Source organism: Lutra lutra, chromosome 2 (genome assembly GCF_902655055.1).
Source record: "Lutra lutra chromosome 2, mLutLut1.2, whole genome shotgun sequence".
NCBI classification, from domain to species: domain Eukaryota; kingdom Metazoa; phylum Chordata; class Mammalia; order Carnivora; family Mustelidae; genus Lutra; species Lutra lutra.
Window position 1 is genome coordinate 144,499,362 of NC_062279.1, and position 19,603 is coordinate 144,518,964.

Consider the following 19,603-nt stretch of genomic DNA (forward strand, 5'->3'; position numbering starts at 1 on the left):
AGCATGATCTCTGACCGCAACGGAATTCAATTAGATATTAACAATAGAAGGACCGATGAAAGCCCAAAATATTTCAAAATTGCACAACATGCTTCTGAGTAACTCAAGGGTCAAGGAAGAAATCACAAGAGAATAGAGAATATTTTGAAGCGGGTGAAAATCCCTGCAATGTACAAAAATGCATGGCGTGCAGTCAACACCACGCCTAGCACAGAGTTTGTAACTTCAAATGCCCACATTAGAAAAAAGAATGTTCTTAAATAATCAAAGTTTCCACCTAAAGAAGCTAGAAAACAAAGAACAAACTAAGCCCAAAGCAAGCAGAAGAAAGCAAGTAAGAAATATGAGACCGTGCATCCATGAGATAGGAAACAGAAAAGCAAGAGAGAAAATCAATGAAACCAAAGCTGGTTCTTTAAAAAGGTGAAAAAAGGGGGCGCCTGGGTGGCTCAGTGGGTTAAAGTCTCTGCCTTCGGCTCAGGTCATGATCCCAGGGTCCTGGGATCAAGCCCCACATCGGGCTCTCTGCTCAGCAGTGAGCCTGCTTCCCTTCCTCTCTCTCTGCCTGCCTCTCTGCCTACTTGTGATCTCTGTCTGTCAAATAAATAATAAAAATAAAATCTTTTTTTTTTTTTTTAAAAGGTGAAAAAAATTGACAGGCTTTTAGCTAGTTAGGAAAAAAAATAGAGACACGCAAATTACTGAAATCATCATGGAAAAGGCGGGATCATCACCAACCCCCTGAAATGAAAAAGATTATAAAGGAACACCACGAATGACACCAACAAAACACACAACAAAGATAAACAGACATGTTCCTAGAAACACACAAGTTACCAAGCTGACCCAAGATAAAATATGAAGTCTAAATGGGGCTGCAAAGAAGAACAGAATTAAGAATTTAAAATCTTCCCACAAGAAAGGTCCAGACCCATTTGGCTTCACTTGTGAATTCTACCGTTTAAAGAAAAAAGAAAACCAATCTTGCACAAACTTTCTCAGGAAATGGAAGGGGTAATACTTTCCAATTCATTTATTCCTTATTAAATTGAAACAAAAATCCTTAATAAAATATCAGCAAATAGAATCCATCAACATGGAAAAATGATTTCACACCATAACCCAATGGGATCTATCCCAGGAAAGCAAGGTTGGTTTAATATCCATATATTAATGAACACATGTACCATATTAATAGACAAATGAGGGGGAAATCACATTATTATGTTGCAGAAAAAGCATTTGAAAAAATTCAGTATCCACTGATGATAAAATTTCTTGACAAACTAGAAGAAGAAAGACACTTCTCAGACCAGCTGAGGACAATGCAAATATCCACAGCTCCAGCTACCATTGTGCGTGTTGGTGAAAGACAAACAACGCTTCCCCCGAGATCAGAAAGAACCAACCAGGGGCACCTGGGTGGCTCAGTGGGTTAAAGCCCTGCCTTAGGCTCAGGTCATGATCCCAGGGTCCTGGGATCCAGCCCCGCATTGGGCTCTCTGCTCCGTGGAGAGCCTGCTTCCTCCTCTCTCTCTGCCTGCCTCTCTGCCTACTTGTGATCTCTCTCTGTCAAATAAATAAATAAAATGTTAAAAAAAAAAAAAGAAAGAAAGAAAGAACCAAGCATGTCTTCTCTTACCACTTTTATTCACAGATTCTCACCAGGGCAATAAGGCAAAGCAAATCGCCAAAATCATCCAGATTCAAAGACATCCAACTACCTTTGTTCACAAATGAAATGATTCTTTATGGAGAAAATCCCTAGAGACCCATAAAGACATTATAGAACCAATAAACAAATTTAGCAAGACCACATGATACAAGATCAATAGATAAAAATCAACTCTATTTGTATATGTTAGCAACAAAAATCCAAAAATGAAATTAGCAATTCCATTCACAATAGCATAAAGTAAAGTAAAATGCTTGGGAATAATTTTAATTATTAGAGTAAAATGCTTGGGAATAATTTTAACAAAAGAGGTCACGACCTACCCTGAAGTCTACAAATGTCACTGTGGGAAATTAAAGATGATATAACTAAATGCAGAAACAGGGGCGCCTGTGTGGCTCAGTGGGTTAAAGCCTCTGCCTTCGGCTCAGGTCATGATCCCGGGGTTCTGGGATCGAGCCCCGCATCGGGCTCTCCTCTCAGCAGGGAGCCTGCTTCCTCCTCTCTCTCTGCCTGCCTCTCTGACTACTTGTGACCTCTCTCTCTGTCAAATAAATAAAAAATATCTTAAAAAAAAAAAAAGAAGTGATATACTCTTTAAAAAATAAATAAATAAAAAAATAAATGCAGAAACATTCCATGTTCGTGGATTGGAAGACTCAATATTGGCAAGATGGCAGTTCTCCACAAATCGATCTATAGGTTGAATGTAATCCTCACCAAAATCCCATTGGGCTTTTTAGTAGAAATTGGCAAGCTGATCCTAAATTTTATATGGAAATGCAAAAGTACTAGAATTGCCCAAACAATGTTTAAATAGAAGAACAGGGGCACCTGGATGGCTCAGTCGGTTAAGCGTCTGACTCTTGATTTTGGCTCAGGTCATGATCCCATAGTTGTGAGATCAAGCCCCGCCCACACCAGGCTCCACACTCAGTGTGGAGTCTGCTTAAGATTTTCTCTCCCTCTTCCTCTGTCAACTCCCCGATAAACAAATAGATAAATAAAATATTTTTTTAAAAAAGATTTTAAAAGAACAAAGTTGGAAGACTTACACTACCCAATCTCAAATTTACAGCCAAGATTCAGTAATCAAAACAGGGAGGCATCTGTGGGGGGACAGATGTATAGACCAATAGAACAGAATGAAGAGTCCAGGAACAAAACCTTACAGGTTAGGATAATGGATGGTTGACAAAGGTGCCAAGACAGTTCAATGGGGGTGAAGGAAAGCCTTAGATCCAGAATATACAAACAACTCAAAACTTAAGAGGGGAGAGAAGCCACAGGAAAATGGGCAAAAGAAGTGAACAGACATTCCACCAAGGAAGACAGACAAATAAATGGTCAAGCATATGAAAGTATGTTCAACACCGTTAATCACAGAGAACATTCAAAACACAGGGACAGACTACTGCACCTCTACTCAGGCGGCCACAACAAAGGACAGGTGGAAAGGACAAAGAGCCCGAACCACTGTGGGAAAGTCCAGTGGCACCGCCACTCTGGAGACAAGATGATGGTTTCTGAGAAAGTTCACGTGAGCCCCACCCAAACCTCAACAACATGGAATCTCACTCTCCTCATCGGTGAAATCAACTCAATAATAGCAGTGCCCACTTCATGGGAGAGTGTGTCCACTCTTCCCAAGAATCCATCCGAGAGACCCAGAACCACCCAGCCTGGGCTGGGTGACCAGCGGTCGAGGGACGGTCACACAGATCTGTAAGTGTGCTGGAAGTTACGAAGTGGCTTCCAACAGGTGGATTTTATGATGCATGAACTATACCTCAATAAGTCTGTTTTTAAGACAGAAAGAAACATGTTTCAGTGGGGTTTTCATTTTTCATCCTTCATGAATGCACCTACCAGGTCTTGAGCACCTCTGCTGTGCTTCTTGGGCCAGCTGCTGGAACCAGGTGAAACAGCAGGTGACTGAGAGGTGAGCGTTTCTCACCTCGCCCTCATCACCCTCACCAGCCCCACAACATCCCTGTGAGGTGGGTGTTGCTCTCGTCATTCCCATTGTATGGATGGAGAGACTGAAGCTCAGAGAGGCTGTACCCATTATGTAAAGTAAGGGGGTAAGGGTCAGGGTCAAGCCCAGACCACACTCCCACCTCCTTCGCCTCTGACCTCAAGGAGATTACCATCCTCCCTCTTCTCCCCTTGTTTGGGCCCAGCTTGTCACAGAGCCAGACTAAAAGCCTCTACACTTGGGAGGTCCCCATTTTCCCACTGAGTGACAGACCCCACACCCCCCACCCTGCTCCTTGTGCCTTTGCTCACACACTCCCTCACCAGGCATGCAGAGCCAGATTTCCACTCTCACAGCCTCCTGCCCTGAGCTTCCTCCTTCCCTACAGCACAGCTCCCACTCAGAGGAGCACACCTTCATGCCTTGGCCTGATTCTTGGGATACCTGTCCTCCCTGCCCCACCAGACCTTGAGGCCTGGTCTATGGAGTGGGGTCTGTAATGGGGTGACTCATGTCCCCCCCAAAAGTCATGTCCAAGTCCTAACTCCCAGAACCTGTGAATATGACTTACTGGGAAAGAGGGTCTTTGCAGAGGGACTTAGTCAAAGATCTCGAGATGAAGTCTTCCAAGATTTAGGATGGGAGTGAAATCCAATGACTGATCTCCTTATAAGAGACAGAGGAGAAGACCATGTGAAGAGATAGGCAGAGATCAGGTGACACTTCTACAAGTCAGGGAACACCAAGGATTCCCAGAAACCTTCCGAAGCTAGGAGAGACACCTGGACAGATTTCCCCTTCACAGCCAATACTGCCAACACTTGATTTTGAACTTCTGACCTCCAAAACTGACAGCATAACTTTCTGTTGTTTCAAGCCACCCAGTTTGTGGTCATTTGTTATGGCAACCACAGAAAACTCATGTGGTGTGGAAGGAGGGTGGTGAAGCCTGGGTGGCTCAGTTCGTTGGGCATCCAACTCTTGATTTCAGTTCAGGTCACAATCTCAGGGTTATGAGATCGAGTCCCACATTGGTCTCTGCGATGACCGTGGAGCCTGCTTCAGATATTTTCTCTCCTTCTCCCTCTGTCCCTCCCCCTGCTTGCTTGCTCTCTCTCTCAAAACAAACAAAAACAGGAACACCTGGGTGGCTCAGTCGGTTAAGCTGCTGCCTTTGGCTTAGGTCATGATCCCAGGGTCCTGGTATTAAGTCCCACATCAAGCTCCTTGCTCAGCAGGGAGCCTGCTTCTCTCTCTGCCTCTGTCTGCCACTCTGCTTGCTTGTGCACTCTCTCTCTCTCTCTTTCTGACAAATAAATAAATAAGTAAATAAATAAAACAAACCAATAAATACAAAAATAAAATTCACACAGGGTCCATGCCAAAGGCACCATATCACCAGTCCCAGCACAGGGCTGGCCCCATCTGGATGAACCAGAATCGTGTCTGAGTCAAAACCTCCTTGTGTCTCTGATTTGTCACCTGGAGCCCCTCCCTGACATGCCATCTGAGGATCAGTTTTATCTTTTCTAGAAACCCTGAGGTCTCATCAGTGATCCACAGGACGATCTGCCCTTCTTCACAGCAAGCATCTCGCCATGTTTAAAGCAAGAGGCTCTAGCCATTCCTATAAAACCAGAATAGGAGAGAAACCACTTAGAACGAATCTGCTGAGATAAAAAACCAAATGTCCTGGTACATATCAGGGACAAATGGGAAAGGACACACACTGAGCAAAAACAGAGATGCAGGAGGGCTTTCAGAACTGAACATTCTCTTCTGTGCTCTGGGGGCAGGTGATACAGGTGTGTGCAGGCTGAGAAAGCACAGAGTTGTGTCCTCACCATCTGCACCCCTCCGAGTGTGTATGTGTTAGGGCCACAGAAATTTTACAGGAGGGGCCAAGAATTACGAACATCAACTTATTTCACCCTAATGAGACAAAACTTGAGATATAATCAGAACAAAGTGTTGACATTTAGGACTAGCCAACTATAAGTCAAGGCTTACAGGGGTGAGTTTCCTGGGGTGATTTTTCCAACAAGTCCTATGAGAGCACAATACAACATCCCTCGTGTTATGTTCCCTTGACAGCCCCACTGCAATGCCAAATTTATGTGTTCCCTTGACTTGGCCCAGATAACTGGTTAAACATTCTTTGCAAGTGGGTCTGTGAGGGAGTTTCCACCTGGATTGGCAGACTGAGGAAAGCAGACACGTGGGCCTCATCCAATGCAAGGGAGACCCAAACAGAACAAACAGGCAGAGGAAGGGCCCATCCATTCTCCATGCTTGGGCTGGGACACTGATACCCACAACCTGTCTCCCCATGCTCAGAACCACAGACCCAACTGAATGTACACCACCAGCTCTCAGGCCTGCCTCCGAACCACACCGCCAGCCTCCCTGGCTCTCCACACCATGTAAGCCAACATCTAGAATGAGATCTATTGTGAGGACATGGCTTGCGTGGTTATTGCCTCAGATGTATCTTCCTGTTGACTCAGCTTCTCTGGAGAACCCTGGCTGATTGAACCAGTACAGAGCGTCCTTTCTCAACCAAATTTGGTCATTCTCTTGGGGACCCCGCCTCGTGCTTACCTCACGGAGTCCCCGTTCCTCGCCGGCTCCTTGTCTGACACCACAGGCCTGGCTGTCCCACTGCCTGTGACCCCTGCAGCTCTCTGGCTCACCTGGAAAATGTCAACAAAATCTGCCCCATGTTGGGAGACACAGCTTCTCCTGCTGTCTGTCTACACTGTGTTTGCGTGATTCAGGAAGGGGCCCGCCATCTGGGGGACACTAGCCAACGCAAGTGTCAGACACAGACATAGGCCAGACCCCTGACAAGTGACAGGAGTCTCCACGTCAGACAGGACGGTGGTGGTTACGGGCCACTGTGTGCGGTCAGTCGTACTAGACCCCAGAGCAGCCCTCACAAAACCCCAGCTGGGGGGCTCCAAACAATTCATTTTCTTTCACTTCTGGAAGCCAAAAGTCCAAAATTAAGGGGCTGGTGGGGTGGGTCCCTTCGGAAGGCTCCAGGGGAGACTCCTGGTCTTTTCCCACTTGTAGGGGTGCCAGCCTCCTCGCTCATCCCTGACTGCAGGACAGCTTCTTCCCATCTGTCTCTGACCTCTGCTTGTGACCTCACATCTCCCTCTTTTGAGCAAGCTTGTGATTCCACTGGCCCCACCTGGATAATCCAGGACAGCCTCTCCATCTCAAGGTCCCTAACTCTTTCACTTCTGCAAAGCTTCTTGCCATAGGAGGCAACACAGTCACACATTCAGGGGACCCGGGTGAGGAAATCTTTGGAGGGTCGTTATTCTGCTCTTCACACAGCCACCTTCACTCCCCTGCCTGGCCACCCCTTGTTCCTTGCTCTCCCCTAACTGCCTAGAGCCCACTGATGACCATCAGGATGCTCTTCCTCCCTCCTCCAGCCCCCCACCCACCCACACCCCACACCTCTGTGTCCTGGTCAGGGACAAGCTGTCCGCGTTGACAACGGTAAGATTCAAACTGCTGACCAATCTCTTATTTGCTGGGGGGATTTGAAGCATTGAATACCTCTCTCAACAATGAGTCTCACTCTCCCTGCCATGCCCTCTGTGGAAGGGAGACTTGCCTCTGTCCAGTCCCTTCTTAGCCACCACCCCTCAGTTAATCAGGGTACAGGCAGGGGACAGCCACATGGACAGGTGAGTCAGGGACATCAAAACCCACACAAATCTGCCATGGCTTCTGCTGTCCAAGTGATGCATGGGCAAATGGCATATGACTTGGTTTCTCCAGATGAACATTTTCCTCCAGGGGCCATCCACAAGGGCCCCAAGCTCAAAACATGGATTCAAGAGTAAAAGTGTCCCATGGGGGCTTTGAATCTGAGACATGCACATACTCCAGCATTGACAAGAGTCCCACGTCCTGGTGCTTGAGCATTGTTGTCAAAGCAATAAAGACCAAGGAGCTCTAGACAGTCAGGGGAGAGCAAGGAGCAGGAGTGCCAAGAGCTGGAGAGGGCTTGGCAAGCCTGGAATCATGCAGGTCTGGGTCCCTAACCACTCAGCAGCATCAAAACCAAGGACTGTTACTCCCGACGCCTGCCCAGTGGGCTCTCCTGGGACTGAGTGAGACACGAGGGGCTTCATGAGGAGTCCAGCTAAAGTGTAAAACCATCATGGACCACGTGTCCATCAGGGGATGGATGGATAAACAAAATGTGGGAAATCTACCCAATGGAATACTATTCAGCCTTGGAAAGGAGGGATACCTGGGTGGCTCAGTCAGTTGGGTGTCTGACTCTTGATTTCAGCTCAGGTCATGATCTCACAGTCTTGGGGTCAAGCCCCACATTGGGCTCCCTGATCAGCAGGGAGTCTGCTTATCCCTCTGCTCCTCCCCCTACTCACTCTCTCTGTCTCTCTCTCTCTCTCAAATATATAAATCTTTAAAGAAAAGGAGAGAAATTCTGACACACAGCACAACATGGCCAGACCTGGAGAGGACACAGTGCTCAGTGAAATAATCCAGGTGCAAAAGGAAAAATCCAGTGAGTCTGGGGACACGAGGCATCTGGGGTTGTCAGACTCAGAAATAGAAGGTAGAGTGGTGGGCGCCATGATGCAAATGTACGCAGTGCTATTGAACCATAAACTCAAAGAAACCCTTACAATGGTAATTTTTTCATGATATGTTCTTTGCCAATTTTTTTTTTACAAGTTATGGATTACCACCATCATTTCCCCTATCTTTGTCTTTCCCCCATCTTCCTCATCCTGGTCTTCATCCCTACGAGTAGGTCAGGCTGGGGCAGCTACCGATTTCCACCCACAACCTGCTGACTCTCGCGCCCGATGGGAACGGAGGGAGGACCGCAGGGCTGTTGGGCAAGTCATTTGGAGAAACCACATAGCGGCCCAGGTAGGTAAGTGTGCTAAGAGGTGACTGACCAGATGACCACTGACTAAAAATATTTTTAAAGCGCTTCTCTTGATTTATACCCGAAAGAAAATACCGCAAAGGAGAATGAGTTTTCAACTCAAGTAGCACTTATGCCTGATTTAACTAAATTAGCTCTTTTGAAATGGTGGTTTTGCTCTGACGCCTGTAATGAAAATAACAATAATGTGCATTTAGAGGCTGTTTTATCCTCTAGAAGCCCAGGGCTTCCGTGGTGAACAATTCCCCTCGTCTGTGCAGACCAGCAGGGTGATGGGCGAGGGAAGGGCGGGGGCGGTGCTGGGGGGAGGGGCATAAGATTCCTAGCAGCTGATCATGTTTGGTAAAATCAGCAAATGTCAAATATGCAAGGAAGTGGATTTCTCAGTGCTCTGAGGAGCCTAGAGACAAATGGGCCAGAAGTCAGGTCTTTCCCTCTGTCCAGAATGGAGAATTCTGTCCAGAATTATGTCCCCCAAAAATCATACACAGAAGCCCTACTCACGTACTCTGGAGGCGGGCCTTTGGGAGGTGACTGGGTCATGAGGTCATGAGAGTGAGGCCCCCCGGGATGGGACCTGTGCCCTTGGAAGAAAGGGAGAGACGCCAGAGCCCTCTTTCTCTACCTGGATGGCTCCTGGGCTCTGTCCTGCCACTCCCTCAGCACCCCTGACATCCTCCCACAGTCTTTAAGGGATTCCTGAGCCCACACTCCCCGGCCTCTCTGCCCCAGGTAACCCGTTCCTACCCACCTGTTCGACTGTAGCTCATCCACGATCACCTCCTCCAAGAAGCCCATCCTAACCACCTGGATCCTCAGGAAAGTGACGACTCCACCCTCCCACAGCATCCCCCCCCACACACTCCGTGTTGTCACTGTCTCTGTGCACATCAGCTCCCTCCGCCAGAGGGGAAGCGGTTGGGGCACAGCCTGCTGCATTCGGGCCTCCAGCACAGAACAGACTCAGGGAGGGGCTTTGCCACTCGCCCCCAGCAGCCCCACCCCATCACAGGCTCTGGGAACACATGGCAACAGACTGTCCCCTGAGCCTGAAATTCATAATCTCACTAGCTCACAGCCCAGCCTCCGATTCAAGAATCCTGCTATCCCCACTTTGGAAAACAGGCCCCATCCCAATACAGGTATCAGAGGCCAGTCCTACACCCACAGCCAGGGCCATTTCCGGAGTTAGTCCCGTGCACCACCCGCGGGCCAGCTCTTGCCCTGAGGCCCCTCCCTCTGCCTCGTGTAACGAGCATCCTCACCCACTTCACAGGGGAATCACCTGAGGCTCCTGGAGGGACCTGCCCAGGGCCCCAGGGCTAGCAAGGGGCAGGGCAGGGCTGGGACGGGATCCCATGTCTGTCTGAGTCTAAAGCCAGAGCTTCTCACCTAGAGTCTGGACCACCATGAAGGCAGCTGGGTCAGAGTGGTGGGCCCATGGCCAGAGAGAGCCAGGCATCGTCCATTGATCTGAAGCTCAGGTCCCAGGACCAGAGCCTTCCCTGTAGCGGCTCTTACTCACTCACGCAGCAGTAAGCTTTTCTTTCCTTCCGTACTTGACATTGTGCTCCCTAGTGGGACTGTTCTGACTGCTGGCGACAGCACCCCAGGCTGAGCCGAACACGGGAACAGGTGCAGAGACGTGGACTGACAGAAGGCATTAGGCGGCTGGAAATAACTCAGGGCAGGGTTTGCGAGCGGTTGCAAGGGAAGAGCACGGCCAGCCCGAGGCCGAAGCGCTGGACTAGGGCACAGTTCCGAAGGCCCCAGATCTCATTCTACAGGCAAGAGTGGCTCCCTGTGGAGTCCTGAGATAGAGGGGCCCCTGATCCCATCAGCCTTTAGAAAGTGCACGCTGGAGACTGCCCAGCAGGTAGACTGGCGGGACCTTCTGTGCCTTTACTGTTTGAACTACAAGCTGGTGCCTCTTCTCTCCAGAAGTCACCATGTCACCCCCACCGCAACCCCAAGAGGCCAAATCTGGACTCCCTGCCTCCCCTTGGCCTTGTGGTGCTTCCTACCCTCAGGCAGCCTCTGTCCCGCCCTCCTCATTCAGTTGGGTGAGACACAATACCCAGGTAAAGACAAGCCAGACCAGGACATGAAAGGACATTCGCTTTCATTATGGAAAGCCACGCAGGCCACACAAAGCCAAGGAGCTCAAAGGAGCTATTCTAAGACTCCCCACATGAATAATATATGAAAAATCCTTTAACTTTGCATTTTAAAAGTGCTTTAATCCAAGGGCTTTAGGCCCTTTGCAAATCATGAATTTGATTCAGGAAGCATTCCCAAACACCTCTTCTTTATGCCAGGCATGGGGTAGTTCCAGAACCCCGGGTGTTCTGGAAGGAGCCACGGGGCCCCTGGGTGCCTTGCTTGGAGGGGAACAATGAGGGCTCAGGGGAAGGGCTCTTCTTACACAGGCTCGGGCTAGGTTGAAGGACACATACAGGAAGGTGTTTCTCTCCAGGGCCAAAGCAAGAAGGGTCATGACTCCAAGGGAACACCAAAGGTCGTAGCTGAGGGAGGGGCCCCAAGACAGGAGCCGTGACCCAGGGGTGGGGGTGCAAGCAAGGCCAACTCCAGAACCAGGGCCAGGCAGGCGGCGAGGAAGGGGAACCGGCCTAGGCTCTCTGGGTCCACTCTCCAAGCTCTGGCTGGTGCCTTCCACTGGCTGAACCCGACAGCAAGTCCGAGGCCTGCCTGGGTGAGGACATCCCCAGATGGCGGCCTGTGCGGCCAACACGGGGCCAGGAAGAGCACTGCGGGAGTCTGGGGGCGGCAACCAGACTGGCCTGTCCCCTTCCTTGGGCACTCAGAAGTACGAGGACCGTAGGTGGTCATCATGACACCACTTAGGACACAGATGTCATTCCAACTGTCTCTTTACAACAGCACCAGCTGCTGAAGGGTGAACTGTGTCCCCCAAGTTCCTATGTTGAAGCCCTAACCCCCAAAACCTAAGAATGCGACTGTCGTTGGAGGTAGAGTCTCTGAAGAGGTGATTAATTTACCATGAGGTCACCTGGGTGCCCTGAGCAGGTGCCCTTGGAAGAGATGAGGACACAGACATGCCCAGGGGATGACCACGCAAGGACCCACGGAAGGAAGATGACCATCCTCACACCAAGGAGAGAGGCCTCAGGAAAACCTACCTGCCCTCACCTTGATCTCGGGTTTCCAGCCTCCATAACAGTAGAGAATAAAGGCCAGCTGTGTGAGTCCCCGCCCAGACTGCTTTGTTAACGGGGGTCCCAGCAAACAAAGGAAGGAACTCACCAAAAGAAGCACAGCCACGGGGTGGTGATCTGGGATTGCAGCCACCTCTCCCTGCCCCTGGAACCCGCCAGCCTCCCCCTGCCCTGCTGGGGGGCTGAGGGAGGTCTAGACTAAGCCAGAGATGTCCCCATCCCCACATGTCACCAGACAGTTATAAATGGCACTCAGGCGCCCACCACTGCCACAGCCTGTGTTTGGGGCCTGACCCCGGGCTCTCATTCCCACAATGCTTTAAGAGGTACTTATTAGGAACGGTGTCTAATCTTGCTCACCACGTAGGTAACACTAAGCAGACGCCCCTTGTTTTGGAGGGAGGGGGAGCGGGAACACAGCAGCTTCTAATCCCTTAGATCAGAATTCTGGGTGATTAGAGGACACTGACCCAGAAATCACCGGAGGATTCCTCTCAAAACCCACCACGGCCCTTTCCTGGGAAACAAAAGTCTCTTCAGGGCTTCACTACCCAAAACAAGGGGCAGAATGACACAAGGGATCCGGGTTGGGGGCACAGGTCCCCTGTCCACTATGACCCAAGTCAAAAGTACCTCAGTCCAACACTTGAATGCAAGGTGCTTTTCCCCCCTTTCCTATTCCACGGTGTTTGTTTGTTTCTGGGGTCCACCCTAAAACAGTGCCACCCGCGGAGGCCTCCAACACAGGACCTTAGCGTCCCACAGCCCTGGTGGCAGGAGGTCCCAGATCAAGGTGCCAGCAGGGCCGCAGGAGAACCTGCTTCAGACCTCCCACCAAAGGGCTGGGTTTGCTGGTGGCTCTGACCTTTCTCCTCGGGACTGGGGACCTCTGCCTTCAACTGAACCGGCCACACTCCTTGGGCGTGTCTGTCTCTGGCCCCAAACCACCACTTTTCGTAAGGATGTCAGTCAGGCAGGAGCCAGGCCCACCCTCACAGCCTCGCTTTAACCTGCACATCTGGAAAGACCCATCTCCAAATAAGGTCACCTTCTGAGGTCTTGGGGGCTAGGACCACAGCACGTGAGTTAGCCAGGGACACATCTGAATCCATGACACAACATACTACACACACACACACACACACACACACACACACATACACAAAAGCAAGTGTATGTGAAACAGAAACATCCAGCTTCACGGCAATCAGAACCCACAGGACCTCCTCCAACATCAAGAACCAGAACATGGTGGGCCGGTGGTCTTGCTGCGCTGGGTAGCAGGTTCCCACGGCCCGTCCAAGCCCGGAGCCCATCTTGGCGTGTTAGCTGAACATCACGTAACCCAACTCTTACCCTGGGGTCCGCCTTCGTTCACTCTGCCACGTTCACAAGACTCAGCTGTTGTCAAGCACAGTTTCCCATCACAACAGATTGCCAGAGGGTCCTCCAGGTAGACACAGCCTGGTCGCCTCGGGCTGTCCCCACAGGGGCCGCCATGCACAGGCTGTGCCTCCCTGCCCACGGGGAACAGGAACATTGGGGTGGACAGGCAAAGCAGCAGAGACACGATCTCGGACTTTCCCGGAGATCGGCCCACTGTTTTCCCAAGGCTGGCCCTGACTCAGAGCACATCTCAGGCAGAACAGAAAAGAACATCCAGAAGAAGCTGGACTTCTGTTCTCGAGAACGTACCCTGGAGGGCCTGGCCATTTCTGGATGCCCACCCTGTGCCAGGCATTTGCCAAGTTCACTGAGCATCATCTCCCCGCACCGACAAGTGCCGTCCAGGTGCCCCTCCTTCATGGGAGAGATGCTTCACTGGTGACAGGTGACAGGGTCAAGTGACCTGTCCGAGGTCACACACAGATCTGAGACTGGAACCCTGGCCTGTTCACCTCTAAGCCCTATGTGTTTACATGGGAAGAAAGTGCACACCAGGGAACAGGAGAAGTTGTCAAATCTAACAGCCTCGTTCCAGGGCCAAACCGAGCCAACAGTCACACCAGACAGCGTGGGACAGGTGGGCTCCAGACACTTAATCCTCGCTGGCCGGGATCTCCCTGCCCCCTGCCCCCCAGCTAGCAGCTCCCCGACGTCAGGGAACCCGTGTTCTGACTCCAACAAGCTGCCTCGGGCAATTTAAATGTGTTTTGTGTTTCATGACTAATAGATGAGGCCCCGAAGAGAGCCGGGCAGGCAGCAGCGCGAGCGCGTGAGCAGAGCAGCAGTGATGGACGTTACTTCTGGTCTACTTAGCAAGCGGACCGTGCCCCTCTCTGCCGGAGACCCCAGCTGCTCTCATCAGAAAAATCTCCCAGACCTCATTCCTGGGAAGAAGGCGGGCTTTGTTCGCTGCCTTCCTCATCTTTGTCACACAGTCATTTCCAATCAGCGCAACGACAGTGAGTTCAAAACAGAATCCTCCAAAGACGCATCTTGGGCTCAAGCCTCTAGCGCCCCAAGCCTGTCCTGTCCCTGCGGGCCTCCCCTTCTCAATACCAAGGCTCTGGAGGCTTCCGACCCCGAATGAGTGGCCCATGGCCGCACTCTTGGGGCTCAAAGCCCATTTGTAGTGACGGGACATGCGGGGTCACCCAGGAGAGAGGGAGCTGGGCTAGGTTCTGTTCTACCTGATGAGAAAACAGAGTGCCATGCCAAGCCACCCCAGACCCTGCATGAGCAGCAGGGCCAGAGCTGGTGGGCCCTGCCTTGCCCTACACCCTGGTTCCTCCCAGCGTTCCAGGCCCAGGACCGGGGACATCCCAGTTTCTGATCTACGTGGGGGAGCAGTGTGACAGAGAGGAAATGCAGTGGAACAATGAGGTTAGTAACGATAATAACCGGTCATGATGGCCTGACTTGTGTCCTCTCAAAAACTATAGGCTTAAGTCCCAACCCCCGAGACCTCAGAACATGAACTGATTTGTAAACAGCCATTGTAGGAGTAATTAATTAAGCGGAGGTCGTACTGGAGCAGGGGGCCATCATCCAATACAACGGGCATCCTTATAAAAAGGGGACATTTGGACAGAGACAGGCACACAGGGAGAAGGCCATGTAAAGATGAAGGCAGAGATGGGGAGCACCAAGGATGCCAGCAAACCCCCAAAACCAGGAGAGGCCCAGAACAGGCTGTCTTTTGCAGCCTCTGGAGGACCCAGCCCTGCCCACACCCCGATTCTGAGCATCTGGGCCCAGAATTGCAAGAGAATCCGTGTCCAGCACGTGAGCCCCCGTTTGTGCATGTCGTCCCAGCAGCCCCAGGAAACTGAGGTACGGCCCCTCGCTCAGCAGTGATGTGCATGTGGGAGCTTCATGCTGGGTTCCAAACGTCAGCCCCTTAAGTGCCAAGACTCGTGGGAACGATAACGGCCAACTCAGGGGCAGCAGTTATGTCGGGGGCGGGGGGAGGGGCATGGGCACCAGCAACATCCCATCTCCTGTTTTGGAAAGAAAACTAAAACCGTAAATAGTGTCAAGGCGGCGGTGGGGAGGGTAGGGGGTGGGTGGCAGGGTCCATGGAGATTTTATAGTCATTTTCTGAGTTTTTCTGCATGTTTTCAGTATTTTCTTCTTAACTGGTTCTGATACATGGAATAGACATTTAAAAATCCAAGGGTTTGGACTAAACTCAGAGAAAATCTCCACGCATCTCCTGGTACTCATTTCTGCCACTCTGTCACCAAGGATCACTCCAACCCTCTGTCCAGGATGTCCAGCCGCCAGGCCTCCCTGCGCTGCCCCTCATCCCACTCATACAACCCTGCCTCCTACCCTTATCCTCCGCAGGGGGCGTCTGAGTCCTAGTCTCTCTCAGAGCCCCGTGCAGTGCATAATGCCATCCAGGGTCCCAGGACATGTGTAACACCACCTTGGCAGGGTTTGGTGACTTACATGGCCCAATTCCCCGGACAGCCAGTCACGATCCGTGACCAGTGGCGATTGTGTCAATGAATACACATGTCTGGTCTACCTCATCGAGGCCATCAAGGGGCAAGATCAAGGTTGAGGCTCTGCCCCAGCCCCACCTCTCCCAACAGGGGATGGGGTGCCGAATGCTTGGGCCCCCTTTCCCTGTGTTGTCTATTTATCCTCAACCCCACCTCCTTCCTCCAGCTGATAAAGTGGCCCCCTATCCGCTGCCTGTCTCTGCCCCTGGAACACCTCTGATCCTCTGGCCCCACTCCCCTTCCCTCCCGCCATCTGCCTGGCTATGCCACGAAGACTCAGCACAGGCGCCACTTCCTCCAGGAAGCTCACCTGTGGGACTCCAGGCCCCTCCCCTCTAGGACAACGCCTACACACTGCCTATGCTGTGGGGGACGAGCATGGGGTGAACTGGTGTCTGTCTCCCCCAGTAGCCTGTGAGCTCCCTAAGGACCATGGCCATGTCTGAGTCACCACACACCTGGCTCAGTGCAAAGCAGACCAGCAGAGAATGATGAATGAGCGAAGTGACCTGTCACCCCTGCTTCAGCTCAGCAGGGGTCCTGGCTATCTGCATCAAAGGTACGGCCTTGTGTTAACAGCAGGAGAAACGTGGGGTGTCTGGGGGGCTCAGCTGGTTAAGCGACTGCCTTCAGCTCAGGTCAGGATCTCAGATGGAGTCCCAGGATCGAGTCCTGCATCGGGCTCCCTGCTCCGTGGGGAGTCTGCTTCTTCCTCTGAAGAAGCAGACTTTTTTCATGCTCTCTCTCTCTCTCAAACAAATATAATCTTTAAAACAAAAAACAAAAAACAGCAGGGGCAACAGGCAGAGTGGGGAGGTTGCCAGCGATCAGCCTCGCATACTGGAAAACAAGTTGGCCTCTAGGATGCCCCTTCCAGAAGGAACCAGAGCTCCAGCCACCCGCAGCCTCCCCAGGGATGCCCAGGAGGAGGACATCTCCAGGGACACCCAGGGACCTGAGAGAGGCCAGAGCGCCACTCTGCCCAGGGCTGCCAAGCAGCCTCTGACCCCAGGGGGCCTCGCCTGGACTCAGGACTGAGGGTCATTTTTCCAGATTCTCAGCTGGACATTTTTTAAAGTTTAGAAACGAACAATTTAATATAGAAGTAACACATACTTGTTAAGAAAAAAAAAAGACCCCAACAGTGAGGAGCATAAAAAGAAATACTAGACCGGGGCACCTGGGTGGCTCAGTGGGTTAAAGCCTCTGCCTTCGGCTCAGGTCATGATCCCAGGGTCCTGGGATCGAGCCCCACATCGGGCTCTCTGCTCGGCAGGGAGCCTGCTTCCTCCTCTCTCTCTCTCTCTCTCTCTGCCTGCCTCTCTGCCTACTTGTGATCTCTGTCTGTCAAATAAATAAAATATTAAAAAAAAAAAAAAGAAATACTAGAGCAATAACGTAAACCCTTCCCCACCCACCCATCCCAGAACTACAAACTGGATGTGGATCCTTCCTGCTACCCCCCCACAGCATGCACACATATGTATTTTACTAGGGCTCAGTTTAAACACTCACATCCTGTTGTCTGGCCCCAGCGAAGTCCTGTGGACTTTGCCTAAAGACCAGGCTCTGGAACATAGACTCTGATACTCCACATTCGTAACAGTGTGTCTAAATAAATACTCTACAACGTAAGACTCCAAGATAAAACGTAATCCTACGGCATTAAACCTACTGCTCAAAAGAGAATCTTCTTTGGGTCGATGAAACAGAATCTCCTTTCATTCCTTCATTCCACAAATATTTACAGAGTACCTACGAGGGACCAGACACAGCTCTAAGCAGTAGGAATAAGCAGGGGACACAGCAATAATTCCTGCCCTCTTGAGCTTCCATCCCAGGAGGGAGAGGGAGACGCTAAACACAGAAATGAGTAACACCCTAGATTATGTCAGACGCTCCACGGGAAAGACAAGGCAGGAAGGACAGCAAGGTGTGCACCCAGAGCCATCGCCCACTGCGGGGGTCTCCCGCCCCTGCCTCCCTGTGGGCGCACCTGTGCCTGGGCCCCGGGCTTGTATACATGGAGAAGACATGGCATTGGAGCCTGGGCTCTGGCTTCCTAACCAGCCAGAGCTGTGAGTGAACAGCTCCCCAGGGCACAGATGGTGACCAGTGAGAAGCAGGAGGTGAGTGGTGAGCAGACACATGCCCCTCCATGCCGTTGCCTGCGGAGCCCCCCAAACATGGCCCCACCCTATGCGCTTTCTGGAGAGCGGCGGTGCTGGGCACACACAGGTGCCAAGTAGCCTGCCGGGCATCACCACGGGTTGCCAAGAAAATGGCAGCTCGGGGCTTCCTCTCCCCTCGAGCTCGCCACCCGGGGCTTGCAGCTCGCAAACACGCATTCCCACCCCAGGCCCAGCCTCCTCCTCAGGCTCTGCTTCCCAAGGAGCAGAGCTCAGACCAGACGCGATCTTGAACCCTCCACAGGGCACCATCCACACTAAGAAAGGGCACTTGACAAACCCAAGGAGGTTAGCGGAGAAGCCGCATAGGTGTTTGGGGAAAGGGCATTCCAGGCAGGGGAATCTGGCGGGTTCAAAGAACAGCAAGGGGCCCGGCGGGGCCAGAATGGGTGAGCCAGGGAAGGGGAGTAGCAGACACCGCCAGGGAGGAAGGACGGGGTGGGGGGGGTGAAGTCTGGGTGACCTGGGAGCCACTGGAGGTCTCTGATGGGGGGTGACATGGCCTGAGTCTGGCCACTAAGCTGATTGCTGGCTGCAGGGAGCAGGAGTGAAGGCAAGGAGGCCAGACAGGAGGCTATTTCTGTGACCTAGTCTGAGCAGCTGGTGGCTTGAGCCAGGGCGCATGCGGCAGAGGAGAGGTCAGGAGAGGGATTCTGGACATATTTGGGTGGGAGACAAATAGGCTGTGCGGACATCTTGAAGAGGAGGCGGGGGGGAAGGTCAGATTCTAGAGTGACCCCAAGACACTCGGTCTGAGCAACTGGAGAGATGGAGTCGCCGTTGACAAGCTGGGGAGAGAGCAGAACGGCATGGGGAAGGACAGAAGTGTGCGCTCGGTGAGTCCGAGTGTCCACCACACGCCCCAGGAGGAGGTCACAGAAACAGCCGGACACACATGACTGCGGCCAAGGGGGCCAACCCAGGACACAGAGGGACAAGGGGGAGTCCGTGCTGCTCATGGAATGTACTTAACGCCTTGAGACCGGATGGGACCCCAAGGTCCCAAGTATACGGCCTAATGAAGGGAGAGTCCAGGGACTGCTTCCTGGGCATGTGAGAGCCCACAAGCGGGAAGCACGGGAGAGACAAGAGACTAGGAAGGGTCAGTAAGGCAGGGGTGGTGGGGAGGGAATGCACAGTGGTGTCCCAGAAGCAAGACAACACTGTTTCAAAGGACAAAGTCAAAGCCAGCACGTTTGGAGAGCGAAGCGAGGGTTAAGATTAACTCACGCTTCGGTACTTAGTGGCATGGACACTCTGAGCCTGAGGGCCCCGCTTCCCCGGGGCCGTGGGGTGCCGTCCACTGAGATGAGGCTGGGGCGGTATTCAACGAACAGACACGTGCTGGGTGGGTGGACAGCTGAGAGGGCGGGCGGGCGGGTGGAAAGACAGGAGAATGGATGGGTATTTCTTGGACAGATGGAAGCACGGGGGTCAGAATGGATGGGGATGTTTGGATGGACGGATGGTTGAAGGGACGGGTACTAAGGTAAATGGCTGTTGGTGGACTGGATGCCGGGCTGAGTAGATAGATACTTCCCGGATACGGGAAGGTCCGGGAAAGGTCACTGGTCACCCTCGTGGCTCTCGGACGGCCCCGGAGGCAGCTGGGTCAGAACCTGCACTGGTGGACCACGAACCGTGAGCAGGCTGGTGAGCGAGGCCC

General features: G+C 52.0%; 1 protein-coding gene across 5 annotated transcripts in view; it reads right to left on the bottom strand.

Moving 5' to 3' along the window:
• LOC125093508 (uncharacterized) overlaps window positions 1-19,603 on the bottom strand; it is a 69,635-nt gene that overhangs the window by 9,122 nt on the left and 40,910 nt on the right. For 2 of the 5 annotated variants that reach the window (XM_047718789.1, XM_047718787.1), the window contains exons 5-6: window positions 4,225-4,319; window positions 3,545-3,581 (exon numbers count right to left, since the gene is read on the bottom strand). The exons of 1 other annotated variant lie outside the window; for it this stretch is intronic. The gene's annotated coding sequence lies outside the window, so the exon portion shown is untranslated. Of the gene's footprint in view, window positions 1-3,544; window positions 3,582-4,224; window positions 4,320-6,254; window positions 6,328-19,603 lie in introns of those variants that run through there. 2 more of the 5 variants (XM_047718790.1, XM_047718788.1) reach the window with 2 other exon arrangements.